Consider the following 18,541-nt stretch of genomic DNA (forward strand, 5'->3'; position numbering starts at 1 on the left):
GTATATGTTGATATATCCCTTATGTTTTGCTTTATTTTTGCCATGTTCAAGAAACTGTGTTAATGCTTTGAGTTCTGGTGCTTTATATTGCCTTTATTTGGATAGTTGTTTTTCACCTAATGCTAAGCAAGTATTGGTGAGATTGCAGTCAAGTTGGGTAGCTACTAATTGGAGAAAATCCTGAAAGAAATTGAATGTGATTGTGCTGTAAATTTGCTCATCATGCATCAGTCAAATAATAATAAAAAAAATATCACTTATTCTATGATGTAGTAATAAATCATGAAGGGAATCGATTACTGTTTATTTAGATAATGGCCGTTATTTGACCACTGCTACATTATAACAGCCATTATATAAATAATAGATGTTATTTGACAGTTGCCCTTTTTTGATCCTTAATAAAATAATTATTTATGAATCTTAAACTTTTATATTATTTTTCTTCCTAAAATAACTTCTACCTTCTGAATTTTCTTAATGGGTGAATATTGTTTCAGACAATAATACCATTATTGCTATTGATTACTGCTATAAGCTGAATTATTTAGCCATAACATTCAACAAACTTGGTCTGTAAATCATTCCAGACCATAACCCTGTTTGTTGTTTAACTATTAAGATGAATCTATAATCAGTACTCTTTTCTATAAATGGTGCTAAATCTCTGTTCAGTCTTGAGGTTTGAATATGTTAAAAGTCAAGTCCCACTTAGATATTTGTGAATATATAGCTGTAACATCAGAAGAGGATGGATCTGTCCTTGAAACACTAATTGCCTTTTGTTAGGCACTTGCTTTTCGATACATGACCATGTATGGTAGATGCCTCAACACCGACTCTGTTAGTTTGCAAAGGTCTTAGGGTGTTTCTAGTAGTATGATTTCAGAAATGCTTATGGATCTTTGGCATGGTATAATATATTTGCAAATATTGAATTACATAAGGACACAGAATACTTCATAAAGTTGTATAGAACTATAATTCATAATCAGATTCTCAGAATCATTTGGGGGTTATATTCCATAATCAGATTCTCATAATATATTTGTTTAGCTTCCAAATTTCTTTTCGGCAGAAGTTCTGGTTCTGTATACTATATATGTTTATTTGTTGTCATTTAATCAGATATTTTGTGTTTTAATGGAGATTCTGACAGATTGTCATTGATAGAAAATTTGATTTTCTCTTCATCGGTATTCTTCCATTTCTGAGGTAATTGTTCTTTTGGCAATATATTAGGCAATTGAGCCTTATTATGCTTGAAACATAACTTGAGGGAATTACTAATCTTGGAAAAGCCCATCTTAAAACTGGAATAGCAGCAGCCATGGTTTATGATATTCTGGCCCTTGATGGGAAGATATGACAAAGAAGATTCACAAAGCTGTAATAAGTGTGACAGCTTGTTGGTTTTTATTTTCTTAACCTTAATGATACATAAATACCTCATAAGTACGACATATTGATAGTGGTAGTGTGTTTATAACTTGGATCATTTGATTACAAAATCTTGGTTTTGTAAATAAATAAATAAATAAATTATAGCAACTATATGATTAAGTATTGTACCTTTTTGTACTACCACTGCATAGGCAAAGGAACATCTGGGAGTTACAGTTGAATGTTGATTCAAGTTAAACAATTTACAGACTTAATCAATATATTTCTAATTGCAGAAAATAGTGCTGTGGCTTAACTGATCAAACATAATGCTTCTGTACACACATTTATCCTCTGAAAATTAATTTTGCTCCTTGTCCAAATTACCATAATGGACTGCAATACATTTTCTAGCATGCATCTGTACATATCTGATAGGATAATTACTATCATCAACATGGCACCTGATTGTAAAAAGAAGAGGTTTAGAATATGAAATAGATCTTGTAGGTTGTTTGTTCACTTGAATGATTTGCTGACAGAAACAATTCGAGTATTATGATGTAAATCTGTTTTGTTGGCATCCGTAGCTACAATTGCTTGTTTTCCAAATTCAACTCTAGCTTTACAGTCATTCCTAATGAGCATTGATATGTTTATTGTGTAGCATATTATTGCAGAGTTATTTTTCTGACAAAACTATTGGAGTGTTAGTTTGTTATTTTCAAATCTGCACTTTCAGCTGTCATGGTAGCATCAAATGCTGAAAATAAGTTCTGTAACTTATCAATATTCCACACACTTCTATCATGCACTGCAGATACTAGATTTCTTTGGGTTGCTAATGCAACAAAGTTATATTTATCTATTGCTCAATGCCATCCAGTTTAATGTCTTGCAATGAATCATTTGATGGGATCATTCTAATTGGTAAATATCCATTAACCATTACGGATCCTGATTAACCTTGTTCTTTTAACATGTACAATCTTAATCTTATGTTTCTTGTTTGAGCATTATATTCTAAAATAGTTAATTCTATAAGTTCTGATATACCTCAGAAATTATGGGGGGAGATCCTATAATATCAGTATGCCTTATAAAAGCTTGAATAGAACTAAGATCCTAAAGTCATCGAGGAGGATGGGACTTAGCCTATAATGGACTTTCTAATAGTGGGAACCCAACCTCTGTGATAGAAGATCCCTTGAAGGAGGTTTAATATAATAATAACAAGCTAATTGGTTGGTCAAAAGAGCACATGTGGTTTATTTAATATAGGATTCATAGACTCTATCCCACCCCTATAATGATTAATGTTCCTATATAGTGGTTAGGAAGAGATATAGCTCTGAATGAGATCCAAAGTAGTAATTTCCATGAGATGTGATATTATACATATCCCTAAAGAAGCTCATCTATGTGGGAGTATCTGTACATAGCCGCGGATATGAGATTTAAGCAATCTCTAGCAACTCTCATAAAAAATCAAGGTACCTGTATAGGGCCATTAATGCACAGACTAGCGATGAAGAAACTCTATACTATGTATGTGGTAGTTGAAGTCTAGAACAAAAGAACGTAGTTCAAGATCTGGTTCACTCCGTTTTCTTCAGATAGAAACTATTCATACTAAGTAAGATTAATTCACCTTATCCATTGCATAGTATAAGCATCTAAAAATTTATCGTATTTTATTTTACTATTATTGAAAAATTTTGAGTTTTGTAAGGAATTGCTAGAGAAAATCCAAATAAAAAACTCAAAATTTTTGTAAATTATCCTTCAAGAATTTTAATATTCTTAATTTTATAATTTAATTTTTTTATTATCATGCTTTTAATGTTTTGACCATTAGGCTTTTTATTAAGATTTTAATGAGTCAATAAAAGCCACAACGGTCATAATGGTCACAAATGGTCACTTTGGATGGCTATAAAAAGACCATCTTGAGATCTGATTTTTAACATCCCTATCTAATCCTCTTCCCCTCTTTATTCTATATTTTTTTCTTCAAATATTTTTTTTTATGATTATTGTTCTAGATGCTGAAAGAGTCTTCATCAATTTCCTTCACAGTCGTGCTCGCAGAAGGGGAATACTGATCGTATCTTAGGATGGTATTTTCGGAGTTCCTGCATGAAGAACGAAAATATACCTTAGGACAATGCCTCGCATACTTTCGATTTGATCAGTTTTAATTTTTATCATTATATTGTATTTAGATTCTCATTATTCTTCTTAAATCATATATGAGTTTTTAAGTATTTGTTCTAACATATGTAGCAAGTGAATGCGACAAACCAAAGTTGCACCTAAACACTCTTCCTTGCTCATCTTGTCTCTGATTTTCAGTACTATCAAAGAATGATGCTACAAGGAGGTCATGAGCTGATAGATCCACTGGATCTCGAGGAGTTTGGAAGTAATCTTTGCAGTTTGCTTCACAGAGCCTCATGCTCAGCAATCCTCTTTGAAGTGCAGAAATTCTCCCACATCTTGATTTTATGGAGTATTCTTTGAAGGACTAAATACACAGTATGCTTTTTCCTTGTATAAATCCTACCGTTTCATTCCAACCACATTTTCCAGTATAAAGCCGCAATGAGTTGATCCCTCACTCTCCTTGTTGTGGATTACAATCAGTTCAAAACAAGAACATACTCAAAGACTACGATCCTTTGCAAAAGTCCTATAGCCGGCACCAAAGATCTGAAAAGATTCCATTTTGGATGAACAAAGGGCACCCCATCAGTGATAAGTTGACCAAATCTTGTGAACTATAGAATAAATAGTGCATCTCCTATTCAGAAATAAATGATTCTTTCGCTCTCTCTATATCTGTCACGCCCCAAATCCAGCATCTGAGTTGGGCACATGACACGGCCACACAAACCCTAGAGCAGCGCCCTAGGATCATGTAAGGCCTATTAATTTAACACTTAAAAAAAATTTAAATAACCGAGTAAATACCAAATCAATCCACCGAGTCAAAACTTTAAATCAAATGTAAACTTTGTTCAATACAATTTATTCAAATGTTCATTGGTATCAGAAAACTTAGACTAACTAAACTACTAAAGACTTCTGCTCTTATTTGCTCTCGTCCAAACCGCCCAAACTAAGCATCCTGTAACTCTGAAAAGAATAAGAAGGAAATATGAGCTTCTCCAGCTCAGTAAGAATCACTGCATATGAACATCAAACCAGTAGATAAAATTAATATTTCTAAAATCAATACAATTTAGAAAACTCATAGGTATATAATAACTGGAATATTGTCACAAATATGCATATGTATCATCATGCATCATCAGGTGAAATCTTTATTCATTGTTGAATTTCATATTATATGTTTCATTCTTCACATCTTCGGAATGACAACCTTTTATTCCTTTTTGGCTTTGGACTAACCAGGATCATGCGACGATCTTTTATTCGGATCGATTTCTGTGATCTTCCTCGGATCGAACTATTTATGATCTTTCTCGGATCAAATGGCCGTGATCTTTCTCGGATCAAATCATTCATGATCTTTCTTGGATCAAGTTCTTCCACACATAAGCCTGTGGAGGCTGTCCCAGGCATAAGCTCCTGGCAAGCTATTCCACATGACAAGGTCAGTCCAAACCATATTTCTCTTTCTCTTTATTTTTTATGAAATTATAATATTTGACTTCATTAATCAATTCAAATTTTGCAGTGTACTCAAAATAAACATGTCATAACTTTATAATCATGCCATCATATACTTTGATGAAAACATATTCATGCTCGCAACCACACAAGTAAATATCAATATTTTACATATAATAAATTTATTGATCTCAAATCCAACGATGCAAAACTAACAGTAAAATAATATATACATGTGATGATGATCATGTATAATGATTCTTATCTCGATCAATGAGAAATCAATTTCACAGCCTTATAGTCTGAAAATCAAACCCTACTCGTTGTCCTCCTGATTGTTAGACTGTTCTCCTATCAAACAAGACAAATTAATTTAATCAATAAATTTTATATATATATATATATATATATATTGAGATTTATCTGACTCTTACCCATGTCCCCCTTTTTTTTTATTTTATATATATATATGTATGTATATATATACTTATATTTTATATATATATATTTTTTTATTTTTATTTATTATTTTTATTTATTTTATATGTATATGTATGTATATATATATAATTATATTATATATATCTATTTATTTATATATTATTATTTTTATTTTTTTTAATTTAGAGAAGAGAGAAGAGGCTTCTTCTTCTTCTCTTCCCCACGGTCAAAAACAGGGAACCCGCGCTCTTTCCGAGTGCCTCCCCCACATCTGGCCAAGTGAGCCACCTCCGGCCACCCTTTCCGGCAGAGACTCGACGGTGGTGAGCTACCATCTCGGTGGCAGTGCCACCATCTTTGTTGCCGGCGGCAGAAAAGAAGAGAAAAAAAATTAACATAAACAGGGTATCCCTGTTTGAACCCGAACCGACACCTCGCCGGCTTTCAAGTTCACCGACGATCGGAGGATCAATAGGGGATGAAGAATACCTTGCTCCGGCATCCAAAGTTAGCTCCGACGACCTCCCTCTCTTCCGATCAGCCACCCACGGTAATCCTTAAGAAAATCTCTCAAATGCCTTGATTTTCTTTGAAATTTTTGTTGTAAATTCCTAAAGGAAGGATGGGGGATCTTATAGTGGAGGTTTCCTACCCTAGCCGGACTCTTTGAGTCCGATTTTGCCGGAAACGGGAAGGAAGAAGACTCCGGCTAGGAGTCTTCCTCCTCCTCTGCATTATTTTTTTTTTTATTGTTGTTGGGCCGTCTGGGCTACAGGCCCAAGTAACTGGGCCGTTACAATCTCCCCCCTTAAAAAAATTTTGTCCTCGAAATTTACATACCTGAGTTTTCAAAGAGTTGTGGATACTTGATCTTCATTTCTGTCTCGAGTTCCCATGTAGCATCTCTCTCGCTATGATTGCTCCATTGGATCTTCACATAAGGAATAATTCGATGTCGTAACACCTGATCTTTCTTGTCAACAATCCATACTGGATATTCTTCATAAGTCAGATCCTTCTGAAGACGCAAAGGCTCATAAATCACCACATGACTTGGATCTGGAATATACTTTCTCAACATTGATACATGAAACACATTATATACACCAGATAAAGCCGACGGTAATGCTAACCGATATGCAACCTCTTCTACCCTGTCTAAAATTTCAAAAGGGCCAATATACCTTGGACTCAACTTTCCACGAACTCCAAATCTTATTGCACCTTTAGTGGGAGAAACTCTCAAAAAAACATGATTGCCTACCTGGAATTCCAGCTCCCTTCTTCTATTATCAGCATAACTCTTTTGCCTGCTCTGAGCCGTACGAAGTCATTCCTGGATCATGTGTACTTTTTTCACTGTCTGTTGCACTATTTCTGGTCCCAACAGTTTTCTTTCTCCCACCTCATCCCAACAAATGGGCGATCTACATTTTCTTCCATATAATGCCTCGAAAGGAGCCATCTGAATGCTTGCTTGATAACTATTATTATAAGCAAACTCAACCAATGATAAGTGATTATCCCATGCTCCGCCTATGTCCATGATACAAGCCCTTAACATATCCTCTAGGATCTGTATGGTTCGTTCTGATTGTCCGTCAGTTTGAGGATGAAAAGCTGTACTGAAATTTAACTTGGTTCCAAGAGCTTTATGAAGACTCTTTCAAAACTGAGAAATAAATCTACTATCTCGATCTGACATAATAGTAACTGATACTCCATGCAGTCGTACTATCTGCTCTATATACAAGCCTGCCAATCTTTCTAAAGAAAGACCAATCCGAAAGGGTAAGAAATGTGCTGATTTCGTCAATCGATCAACAATTACCCATACAGCATTATTATTTCGAAGCGTTTTAGGTAATCCAGTCACAAAATCCATAGTAATATGCTCCCATTTCCACTGAGGAATAAGAAGAGACTGCAGTGATCCTGCTGGTCTTTGATGTTCAGCTTTTACTTGTTGACATACCAAACATTGGGCTACAAATTGTGCAATATCCCTTTTCATACCAGACCACCAAAAATTTCTTTTCAAATCTTGATACATTTTTGTGCTTCCAGGATGCATAGTGTAAGTCGAACAGTGAGCCTCCTTTAGGATCTCGTTCCTTAATTCTGAAATCTTGGGAACACATAACCTGTTATCAAATCTCAATGACCCATCCTCATGCATCCAAAATTTTGTCTGTATATCGGATTTCACTGCCTCTATGACCTTTTGTAACTCTGAATCCTCCTTTTGAGCTGCTTTAATCTTTTCAATCAAAGTCGGCTGTAGTACAAGATTTGCAAGCTGAACTTGAGAATCATGTGGTCGTATTTCAATTCTTGATTTCTCCAAATCCAGCAATATAGGCTTTTGTGAGGTAATTAGAGCAGCCATTTCACCAGAAAATTTTCTACTTAGAGCATCGGCTACAACATTCGCCTTCTCGGGATGATAATTTATTGTCACGTCATAGTCCTTCAGTAGTTCCAGCCACCTTCTTTGTCTCAAATTTAACTCTTTCTGAGTAAAGATATATTTTAAGCTTTTATGATCCATGAAAATCTCACAATGCTCTCCATATAAGTAATGCCTCTATATTTTTAAAGCAAAGACCACAGCTGCTAATTCTAAGTCATGAGTAGGATAATTCCGCTCATAAGATTTCAATTATCGAGAGGCATAAGCTATCACCTTTCTTTTTTACATCAAAACACAACCGAGACCTTTACGAGAAGCATCGCTATAGATAGTGAAACCCTCTGTCCCGGATGGAATGGTTAAGATTGGAGCAGTCACCAATCATCTTTTTAACTCTTGAAAGCTTTGCTCGCATTCATCTGTCCATTCAAACTTTACTTGTTTCTGTGTTAGACGAGATAGAGGCATGGCAATACTAGAGAAACCTTCCACAAACCTTCGATAATAGCCAGCTAATCCCAAAAAGCTGCGTATCTCTGATACGTTAGTAGGTCGGCTCCAGTCAACTACTGCCTCCACTTTTCTTGGGTCAACTGAGATACCCTCCTTGGAGATGACATGCCCGAGAAAAGTAAAACCATTCATCCAAAATTCACATTTTTGTAGCTTTGCATACAGCTTCTTTTCTCTCAGAGTTTGTAATACAAGCCTCAAATGTTCTTCATGCTCGAGTGAGCTTTTCGAATAAATCAAAATGTCATCAATAAATACAACTACAAATCAATCCAAGTATGATGCAAACACTCGATTCATAAGATCCATAAAGACTGTCGGTGCATTGGTCAGACCAAATGGCATGACCAAAAACTCATAATGCCCATATCTAGTCTGAAAGGCTGTTTTTGATATGTCTCCAGGCTGTATCTTCAACTGATAGTAGCCAGAATGAAGATCAATTTTTTAGAAGACCTGAGCCCCTTGCAACTGATCAAACAAATCATCGATTCGTGGTAAAGGATATTTGTTTCGCACTGTTACCTTATTTAATTCTCGATAGTCTATGCAAAGCCGAAGGCTACCATCTTTCTTCTTCACAAAAAGTACTGGAGCTCCCCAAGGTGACACACTAGGCCTAATGAATCCTTTGTCCAACAACTCTTGTAATTGCTTTTGTAATTCCTTTAATTCAGTTGGAGCCATTCGATAAGGAGCTTTAGAAACTGAACTCGTATCAGGAATCAAGTCAATAGAAAACTCAATCTCTCGATCCGGAGGTAGTCCAGGCAGGTCATCCAGAAAAACATCAAGAAATTCCTTCACAATAGGGATGTCCTGTAACTTGAGCTTATTATCTTGAGTGTCTAATACAGTGGCTAGAAATCCTTCCCATCTTTTTCTAAGAAATTTCTGAGCACGAATGGTTGAGATAAACTTCTGATGAAAGAAGGATTTAGAACTCTTAAAACTAAACTCTGACTGATCTGGAATTTGAAACATTATTGTCTTTTGGAAGTAATTAACTGTAGCATGATATGCTGCTAACCAATCCATCCTCAAGATTAGATCAAAGTCCTTCATCTCTAAGACTAATAAGTCAGCTTTCATCTCCCTATCCTCAATACTCAGTACACAATCTTTGCAAATTGAATTAACCAAGATCACCTCTCTACTTGGTGTGCAGACACAGAGATTATTTTTTAAAGATGTAGGAGACATCTCATTGGTCTTCTTAATAAAACTAGTTGCTATAAAAGAGTGGGTAGCTCCAGGTTCAAATAGAGCATAGACATTGTTGGATGCAATTTTGATCATACCTGTCATATATTCATTTATCATTCAGGGCTATATGTCCTTATTTATCTAAGCATGTAATATTTCATGACATATATAAAAGAACTTTTAGGAGATTGGTTCAGTACCTGTCACCATTGAGTTAGAAGCATTAGCATCCTGTTGTGTAAGTGCATAGACTCGTCCTTGGGTCTTTGATTTTTGTTGTCCCGCATCTTGTCTTTGTACATCTTGGGGTGCCCGATTCGTGGGGGTATTTTGAAAATTTTGAGGCATCTGCTGTCTTTGTGATTCTCCTCCATTGCGGCATACAACTGCTTTGTGGCCATCTCGTCCACATTTGTAACATTGTCCTCCGGACCACGTACAATCTCATCTAAAATGAGGTCCTCCACACCTATAACATATAAGGCTCCCTTGAGGTTGTACTTTCCCTTCAGTGGCAGTCTGGCTTGATTTTGGGGTCTTTGGTTTGAAGGCTCTGCTACTTTGACTTTAAGAATCAATTACTCGACCTCTTTTCTTCATACTTTTCTCTCTTGCTACCTGAGCATCATTGAGTCCTTTTTCTATTATTAAGCATTTGTTTACAACTTCTTTATAAGTGGGCAGCTCAAAAATAGTCACCAGTTGTTGGATTCTCTCCCTTAACCCATTCTCAAATTTTTTGGCTCGAACATTTTCCTCAGCTATTAATGCAGGGGTATATCTCGACAATTCTTCAAATTTGGCTGCATATTGAGCAACTGTCATGTGGCCCTGCACCAGACGATCGAACTCTCGAAATTTCTGGAGTCAGATACTCTGGAAAAAATATTTCTCATAGAAAACCTTTCTAAATTCTTTCCATGTAAAAGGTACATCATTTGGCCCTAACTTTCCAATTTTCATCTCCCACCAATCGGCTGCCTCACCTTGTAACATAAACGTGGCAAAAGTGACCTTATCTTCAGCAGGACATCTCAAAGCATGGAAAACTTTCTCTATTGCTTTTAGCCAGCTTTCAGCTTCCATAGGATCTGAAGTCCCTGAAAATATCGGTGGTGCATAATTTTTGAAGTCTAATAAATTGATCTGACGTTCATACTGATTTTCAGCTCTTTGTTGCTGCTGGGACTGTCGCTCCTGCAATATTTATTATATGATCTGCTGTTGTTGTCCCTGTTGCACCTCCAATATCCTCCTCATATCTTCCCTCGCAGCCACTTGTTGTTGAACCAGTACTTGCATTAACTGAGCTGCAGTAATTTGTTCCCCAAGTTGAATTTCAGGTTCTTCTGGAGTTTCTTCCCCGGGAGTGACCTCTGCAGGCTCAGTAGGATGTTCTTGTTGTGGTGTTTCATCATCCGATGAGGGTGGAGCATTTTCTTGGGGTGTAGCTGGCTCCCAAGCATTAGAGCCATCCGCAAAACGAGTAGGTCTCCGATTTCGCCCACGCTCAGTTCCTCTTGCCATGTCAACCTACACAGTTTCACTTTAGTCAAGAATTTAAGAATAATATTTCATATTAGTCAGTTTCCATCTAAAAGTCTACCCATATACTCTCTCTCTGAAATAAACCTTATGATTCCTAAACCTATGCTCTCATACCACTCTGTCACGCCCCAAATCCAGCATCTGAGTTGGGCACGTGACACGGCCACACAAACCCTAGAGCAGCGCCCTAGGATCATGTAAGGCCTATTAATTTAACACTTAAAAAAAAATTTAAATAACCGAGTAAATACCAAATCAATCTACCGAGTCAAAACTTTAAATCAAATGTAAACTTTGTTCAATACAATTTATTCAAATGTTCATTGGTATCAGAAAACTTAGACTAACTAAACTACTAAAGGCTTCTGCTCTTATTTGCTCTCGCCCAAACCGCCCAAACTAAGCATCCTGTAAGTCTGAAAAGAATAAGAAGAAAATATGAGCTTCTCCAGCTCAGTAAGAATCACTGCACATGAACATCAAACCAGTAAATAAAATTAATATTTCTAAAACCAATACAATTTAGAAAACTCATAGGTATATAATAACTGAAATATTGTCACAAATATGCATATGTATCATCATGCATCATCAGGTGAAATCTTCATTCATTGTTGAATTTCATATTATATGTTTCATTCTTCACATCTTCGGAATGACAACCTTTTATTCTTTTTTGGCTTTGGACTAACCAAGATCATGCGACGATCTTTTATTCGGATCGATTTCTATGATCTTCCTCAGATCGAACTATTTATGATCTTTCTCGGATCAAATGACCGTGATCTTTCTCGGATCAAATCATTCATGATCTTTCTCGGATCAAGTTCTTCCACACATAAGTCTGTGGAGGCTGTCCCAGGCATAAGCTCCTAGCAAGCTATTCCACATGACAAGACCAGTCCAAACCACATTTCTCTTTCTCTTTATTTTTTATGAAATTATAATATTTGACTTCATTAATCAATTTAAATTTTACAGTATACTCAAAATAAACATGTCATAACTATATAATCATACCATCATATGCTTTGATGAAAACATATTCATGCTCGCAACCACATAAGTAAATATCAACATTTTGCATATAATAAATTTATTGATCTCAAATCCAACGATGCAAAACTAACAGTAAAATAATATATACATGTGATGATGATCATGTATAATGATTCTCACCTCGATCAATAAAAAATTAATTTCACAGTCTTATAGTCTGAAAATCAAACCCTACTCGTTGTCCTCCTGGTCGTTGGACTGTTCTCCTATCAAACAAGACAAATTAATTTAACCAATAAATTTCCTATATATATATATATATATATATATATATTGAGGTTTATCTGACTCTTACCCATGTCCCCTTTTTTTTTATTTTTATTATATATATATATATATGTATGTATATATATATACTTATATTATATATATATATATATATTTGATTTTTATTTTTTATTTTTTTTTATTTTATATGTATATGTATGTATGTATATATATAATTATATTATATATATATATATATTTATTTATATATTATTATTTTTTTTTTTTTATAGAAGAGAGAAGAGGCTTCTTCTTCTTCTCTTCCCCACGGTCAAAAACAGGGAACCCGCGCTCTTTTCGAGCGCCTCCCCCACATCCGGCCAGGTGAGCCACCTCTGGCCACCCTTTCCGGCAAAGACTCGACGGCGGCGAGCTACCATCTCGGTGGCAGTGCCACCATCCTTGTTGCCGGCGGCAGAAAAGAAGAGAAAAAAAATTAACATAAACAGGGTATCCCTGTTTGAACCCGAACCGACACCTCGCCAGCTTCCAAGTTCACCGACGATCGGAGGATCAATAGGGGATGAAGAATACCTTGCTCCGGCATCCAAAGTTAGCTCCGACGACCTCCCTCTCTTCCGATCAGCCACCCACGGTAATCCTTGAGAAAATCTCTTAAATCCCTTGATTTTCTTTGAAATTTTTGTGGTAAATTCCTAAAGGAAGGATGGAGGATCTTATAGTGGAGGTTTCCTACCCTAGCCGGACTCTTTGAGTCCGATTTTGCCGGAAACAGGAAGGAAAAAGACTCCGACTAGGAGTCTTCCTCCTCCTCTGTATTATTTTTTTTTTTTATTGTTGTTGGGCCGTCTGGGCTACAGACCCAAGTAACTGGGCTGTTACAATATCTCATAACAAGTTGCTGCTGTCAGCTAGTCTCTACTTTCTTCCCCATTGTTCTAAAGTTCCTCCACCACTCGATCCAAAAGCTGTGAAAAGGATGAACTCTGGCCTCTTAATCAAAGTTGAAGCTTGATCCGTCGTCTAGATGCGTTTTATGAAGCAACATGTAAAAAATAGATGACTAATAAGTTCAGTTTCAATACTGCAAAATTTGCAATCCGATCTCACATTCCATCCTTTCCTCGCAAGAATCTTCACCATATGCAAATGGTTTTTTGCAGCCAACCATAGAAGTGCTTTCACATTCTCCGGGGTTTCTGCCTCACAGATCACCTTGCTAAAAGAGCATCTTAGACCTCCAAAGCTGATGAAATTGTACGTAGAATGTCTCCACAGTCATTTTGTGCTAATTTTCAAATCGGTACATTCGCAATATATAATGGTTGAAAGGGAGCACGGCTATGTCTTGAGAAATAGTGTATTAGTTGGAGCAAACATGATTTGCATCTAGGCTACAGAGTAAATTGATGCTGGTATATGGTTGACGAGAGAAACACCTTTGGATGAACTACAAATGTTGATGCCTCGTAGATTGATGTGATGATAGCTAGTCTCAAGAATGAACCTTTGGCACAGAATGTTGGTAGATATACAGATGTTGGTGAGTGAAGCATCCTCTCAGTGACAGCATGCTCGTTGTTATCCCTGGAAGAGCAAAAGATGATGACTAGATCACTTGAATGATATTTTTTCAGCAGAAGTTGCAAGTTGTGCCCGCATTATCGTAAGTATCCATTCACTTTTTTTTTCTTCTCTAGCTTCTTTTATTGCACTTAGCTATAGACCTCCGCTAAATGATGGTCATTACACCAATCAAACATATAATATGTTAGCATAACTTTAGATGATCACATGATTTAGGTGATCACATGATTTCAGAGATCACATGATAATTCATAATATTTTTCTTTGTTAAACATGATCCCATAATATTTTTTTAATTTTGATAGCATGATTATGTACCATTCTTCTTTGTTTGTAGGATCCTATGTCAGCTGATATTATCTTCCTTGTATAGAGTTTATGCCCAGGTATATATACTCCTTAAGTTATATTGTATATGATTGAAATAAAGATAATCAAGCCTTAACATGGTATTAGAGTCATTGATCGTCTAATATGATGTCGTCGTCTCTTCTACATTTGTTGTGATCATTATTGCTGTATCTAGAAATGGTGAAGATCTATGTTGCTGATCTGTCGATCTCTATTTTTCTATAGATCTTCTACTTTTCAGTGGATCTATAAATCTTTTATTTTTTTGATAGATTAATATTAAAAAATATTTTATTTTTTGATGAATCTATAACTCCTTTCCACCGCTTTTCTCCTCCGTTTCAAATTTTTGGTCATCTCTCCTTATCATTACTTGATAAATTTCTTTTTAAAGCAAATTATCCTGACCCCCCAAGGTTTGGCATAATTATAGATCGCCCCCCAATGTTTGGGAAACTACAATGCCCCACCTAAATCCATTTAAACAAATGGCTTTGTCATCCTCTGTTCTATCAAACAGCCATTATCATCTTCCAATATGATGAAACATCTGTTATCTTCTTCTCGCGTTAGATTTTCACACCCACGATAATCTATCTTAGAGAAAGAGGAGTTACCAAAAAGAAGTAAAAAACGAGAGAAAGAGAAACAATACCCAACACAGAGAATGAGGGAGAAAATCATAAAGCCGGTGGTGCTCTTTGCAACTTGGAAGGGATTGGGATGAACTAGGTGTCAGGTTGACTCGGCCAACAGAGCAGTCTCCCCTTTCCGTTTCTGCCCACGATTTTGATTGTCAGGTTGACTCGGCCAACAGAGCAGTCTCCCCTTTCCGTTTCTGCCCACGATTTTGGTGGGGCCTCTCTTTTGGCAATGCAGCGGGATTTCCTTTTCAGCGAGATTTTCTTTCCCCACACGCGGGTCTCTCTTTTGGCAATGCAACGGGATTTCCTTCTTTTTTGATTCTTTCAAGAGATATTCTTCCTCTCATTCTGCTAATATATTTTTCACGAGAGAAAGAATTAAAAGGAGAGAAAGAGAGAGAGATTAAAAAGCTTCTCTTTTGATGTACTATTGATTCTTACATAGTGAAAATTTCTCGCCTCCGCCCGTGGACGTAGGAGTATCTTTTTGATCTCCGAACCACGTAAATCTGTGTGTTCTTCTTCTTCTTCCCTATATTTTTTTCTTTCGTTCTGCGTTGAAGGTGCGATTCTGGTGTCCATTTGTACCAGTGGCATTATTATTTGTGTTTGTGTGCGAGTTTATCCCAACAAACTGGTATCAGAGCCTGGTTATCAGATCGCTCGTTCTGTCTGCACACAAGCTCCGTTTGCTACTTTGTGAAAGATTCCAGATGGCTGCGAAGTTCGAAATCGAGAAGTTCGACCGGAATATTAGTTTCGGTATTTGGCAAGTTAAGATGCGCGCGATCTTGATGCAGCAGGGGTTGCAGAAGGCGTTACTTGGAAAGGAGAAGATGCCGGCCACATTATCTGAAGAAGAGAAACAAGAGATGGATGAGAAAGCTCTGGCTGCGATTCAGTTGTGCTTGTCGAACGAAGTTCTGCGGGAAGTCATCCATGAGAAGTCAGCGGCTGCTTTGTGGTTCAAGTTAGAGTCGTTGTACATGACAAAGTCCCTCACCAGCAAGCTACATTTGAAGCAGCGTCTCTTTATGTTGAAGATGGTTGAAGGTACATCTGTAAAAACCCATCTTGATGAATTTAATTCTATTCTTATGGATCTAGAGAATTTAGAAGTCAAGATTGAAGATGAGGACCAAGCCCTTTTATTGCTCTGCTCTTTACCACCATCATTTAAACACTTTAGAGAAACTCTACTTTATGGTAGAGATTCTATTTCTATTGAAGATGTGAAATCATCCCTATTTTCAAAAGAGTTGATGGATAGGGACTTAACTGGTGGTAACAGTGAAGGAGTTTCTGAAGGCCTTGTGGCCAGAGGCCGGTCTCAAGAGAGAACTTTTGAGAAAAAGAAGGAAGAGCGCAGATCAAAGTCAAGAAACAAGTCTAAAGTCTGCAATTACTGTAAGAAAAAGGGACACATCAAAATTGATTGTTACAAGTTGAAAAACAAACAGAAAAAAGAAGCAGAAAAATCTGAGAATGCAGCAGAGGTTGGAGTTGCAAAAGATGAGTCCTATGATTATGTTGTATCTAATAATATTGACAGATCCAAGGATGAATGGATTTTAGATTCGGGTTGCTCCTACCACATGTGTCCTTACAGGGACTGGTTCTACACCTATGAGCAGATTGATGGTGGAGTTGTCTTGATGGGGAACAATGCCCCATGCAAGACTGTTGGGATAGGTTCAATTCGAATTAAAATGCATGATGGCATAGTGAGGACATTGACACAGGTTAGACATGTTCCTGACTTGAAGAAGAATCTCATCTCCCTAGGCACCCTTGAAGCCAATGGGTGCAAGTATTCAGCTGAAGGTGGAGTTCTCAGAGTTTGTAGAGGTGCTCTTGTTTTGATGAAAGGCAAAAGGTCCAGTACTTTGTACACTTTGATGGGCACTACAGTTAGAGGTGCAGCAGCTGCTGCATCCCCTTCTATGTCAGAATCAGAAGTCACTAAACTTTGGCATATGAGACTGGGACATATGAGTGAAAAGGGCATGACTATGTTGAGCAAGAGAGGCTTGCTTTGTGGTCAGAGTACAGGTAAGGTGGATTTTTGTGAGCATTGTATCTTTGGGAAGCAGAAGAAAGTCAGCTTTCAAACAGCAATTCACAGAACCAAGGCTACTCTGGATTATATTCATTCTGATCTTTGGGGTCCTGCCCGTGTTCCTTCTAAAGGTGGTGCCAGGTATTTTCTAACTTTTATTGATGATTATTGTAGAAAAGTTTGGGTGTTTATGCTTAAACATAAAGATGAAGTGTTCAGGCAATTCAAACAGTGGAAGGTTTTGATTGAAAAACAAACTGGGAAGAAAATTAAAAGGCTGAGGACAGATAATGGGCTTGAATTTTGCTCTGGTGAGTTTAATGAGTTTTATAAAAATGAAGGTATTGTCAGGCACCGTACAGTGAAATACACTCCACAGCAAAATGGAGTGGCAGAGAGGATGAACAGAACTCTTTTAGAAAGAGCCCGTTGTATGTTGTCAAATGCAGGTCTTAGCAAAGACTTTTGGGCAGAGGCAGTGTCTACAGCTTGTTATTTAGTGAACCGTTCTCCAGCTACAGCCATTGCATGCAAGACTCCAGAAGAGATGTGGTCAGGTGATCCTCCTGATTATTCTGATTTGAAAATTTTTGGATGTCCTGCTTATGTTCATGTTAATGATGGTAAATTAAATCCAAAAGCTAAAAAGTACATTTTTCTTGGTTATGCATCAGGGGTGAAAGGATACAGGCTTTGGTATCCTGATCCTAAATCTCTTAAATTTTTTATTGAGAGAAATATTATTTTTGATGAATCTGCAATGTTATCTCCTAGAGAGGAGAAAGTTGTTTCATCTGATGCAGGTCCTTCAGGTAATAGCATGAAACAGGTGGAGTTTGAAAGCGGTGGTTCTACTATTGTGAAGCATTCTTCCCAACAACAACAGCAGATGACAGATTCAGCTCAGGTAGAGGAAACTCCACAAATGCAGCAGTTTTCTCTAGCTAGAGATAGGCAGAGAAGAGATATTAGACTACCTCAGAGATATGCAGATATGGTTGCTTATGCATTGTCAATTGCAGAGGAAACACTTGATGCTAATGAGCCTTCTGGGTATTCAGAGGCTATATCTCGTGAGGATTCAGCTCAGTGGATAGTTGCTATGCAGGAAGAGATTGAGTCTCTCCTGAGAAATAAAACTTGGGAGTTAGTGAAGGCTCCTAAAGGAAAGAAGATAGTTGGCTGCAAATGGGTCTTCAAGAAGAAAGAACGTACTCCATGTGTTGAAGATGCTAGATTCAAGGCACGGTTGGTTGCAAAGGGCTACAGTCAAGTAGAAGGTATTGATTATAATGATATCTTCTCACCTGTTGTGAAACATAGTTTTATTCGTGTTTTACTAGCATTAGTTGCTTCTCATAACTTGGAGTTAGAGCAAATGGATGTAAAAACAGTCTTTCTGCATGGTGAACTTGAAGAGCAGATTTATATGCAGCAACCTGAAGGTTTCCAAATTGAAGAAAAAGAGGACCA

The sequence above is a fragment of the Elaeis guineensis genome, chromosome 6 (assembly GCF_000442705.2).
Source record: "Elaeis guineensis isolate ETL-2024a chromosome 6, EG11, whole genome shotgun sequence".
NCBI lineage: Eukaryota > Viridiplantae > Streptophyta > Magnoliopsida > Arecales > Arecaceae > Elaeis > Elaeis guineensis.